Here is a 2,527-nt window from a genome sequence, read left to right on the forward strand (position 1 = left end):
GTCTCAGAACATAGCTTACCTTCCCCACATGGGGATTCTTGTCAGTCTTCTAGCATTAACTAAATCTTGTCTAGAAAAAGATGACTGAACATACCTTATTGCAGTTAAGCCTGCAAACTGTTCCCCCCAACTGAAGTTTTCTGGTACTCCTCAGTCCTGTGTGGGAACAGCAGTGGATTTTAGTTACAACATGCTAAAATCATTTTCCTCTCAGCAGAATTCTTCATCACATTTCTGCTACAGAGTAAATAGTACAAACCGGCACTATTTAAAAATAACAAACTTTTGATTGAAGATATAAAACTACAAATCTAACACCACATTCACTTTACCCTCCCGTAGAGAGGCCCTGCTGCCAGAGCCGGAAAAGAGAATGACTGGGGGGCGGAGCTAGGGGGGGAGCTATATGGACAGCTCTGCTGTGTGCTCTCTTTGCCACTTCCTGAAGGGAATGAGAATATCCCACAAGTAAAGGATGAAGCCGTGGACTGGATACACCTTGCAAGAGAAATTAAATACAAAGAATAAATTGAATCTGAAAATGTATTTAATTGTTTTTCATAAGAAATAACTGAACAAGATAAACTTGATTATAAATTCACTTTAAAATAATCACTATTGCAAAACAATACACAAATACTCGGCTAGATTATGAGTCTTGCATTAGCCTTAAAAAGCAGAGGTCCCAACTCTGCTTTTTAACGCCGGCTGGTATTACAAGTCTTGCATGTACAGGTGTACCGCTCACTTTTTTGGCCAGACTCGAAAATACCACAAATCCACTTACGTCAATTGCGTATCCTATTTTTTTCAATAGGACTTGCATAACGCCGGTATTACGAGTCTTCCAAGAAGTGAATGGTAGACCTTCTCCTGTCAAGACTGGTACCACATTTAAAAGTCAGTAGTTAAGAGTTTTATGGGCTAGTGCCGTAGCATAAAACTCTTAACTAAAGTGCTAAAAAGTACACTAACACCCATAAACTACCTATTAACCCCTAAACCAAGCCCTCCTTACATCGCAAACACTAAAATAACATTTTTAACCCGTAATCTGCCGAACCGGACTTCGCTGCCACTATAAAAAATATATTAACCCCTAAACCGCCACACTCCCGCATCGCAAACACTAGTTAAATATTATTAACCCCTAATCTGCCGTCCCTAACATCGCCAACACCTACCTACATTTATTAACCCCTAATCTGCCGTCCCCAACGTCGCCGCAACTATATTTAGTATAGGGTAGGGCTTTTTATTATTTTGGGGGGCTTTTTTATTTTATTAGGGGGATTAGATTAGGTGTACTTAGTTTAAAAAACTTGTAATTATTTTATTACTTTCTGTAATTTAGTGGGGGGTTTTTCATACTTTAGATATTTGTATTTAATTGTAATTAATTGTATTTAGTTTAGGGAATTAATTTAATTATAGTGTAGTGTTAGGTGTAATTGTAATTTAGGTTAGGTTTTATTTTACAGGTAAATTTGTCTTTATTTTAACTAGGTAGTTATTAAATAGTTAATAACTATTTAATAACTATTCTACCTAGTTAAAATAAATACAAAGTTGCCTGTAAAATAAAAATAAACCCTAAGATAGATACAATGTAACTATTAGTTATATTGTAGCTATCTTAGGGTTTATTTTATAGGTAAGTATTTAGTTTTAAAAAGGAATAATTTAGTTAATTGTAGTTATTTTATTTAGATTTATTTAAATTATATTTAAGTTAAGGGGTGTTAGGGTTAGGGTTAGACTTAGGTTTAGGGGTTAAGAACTTTAATATAGTGGCGGCGACATTGAGGGAGGCAGATTAGGGGTTAATAAGTGTAGGTAGGTGGCGGCAACATTGGGGCGGCAGATTAGGGGTTAATAAATATAATGTAGGTGTCGGCGATGTTGGGGGCAGCAGATTAGGGGTTAATAAGTATAATGTAGGTTGCGGCGGTGTCCAGAGAGGCAGATTAGGGGTTAATAATATAATGTAGGTTTGGCGATGTCGGGGGCGGCAGATTAGGGGTTAATAAGTGTAAGATTAGGGGTGTTTAGACGCGGGGTTCATGCTAGGGTGTTAGATGTAGACATAAAATGTATTTCCCCATAGGAATCAATGGGGCTGCGTTAGGAGCTTTGCGCTGCTTTTTTGCAGGTGTTGGTGTTTTTTCAGCCGGCTCTCCCCCATTGATTCCTATGGGGAAATCGTGCACAAGCATGTTTTGCCAGCTCACCGCTACCGTAAGCAGCGCTGGTATTGAGGTGAGAAGTGGAGCTAAATTTTGCTCTCCGCTCACTTTTCTGCGGCTAACGCCGGATTTCTAAAAACCCGTAATACGAGCGTTGTCTGTAGGTGAGCGGTGAGGGAAAACTGCTCGTTAGCGCCGCACCCCTGTTACCGCAAAAATCGTAATCTAGGTGACTGTGTTTAATTAGCAGCTGCTTTAAACAACATTATAGCTCCCCCCCCCCCCCTGCAAAAAATACACATATATAACATATTTTACTTAATGTTTAAAAGTTCAAACTT

Source organism: Bombina bombina, chromosome 6 (genome assembly GCF_027579735.1).
Source record: "Bombina bombina isolate aBomBom1 chromosome 6, aBomBom1.pri, whole genome shotgun sequence".
NCBI classification, from domain to species: domain Eukaryota; kingdom Metazoa; phylum Chordata; class Amphibia; order Anura; family Bombinatoridae; genus Bombina; species Bombina bombina.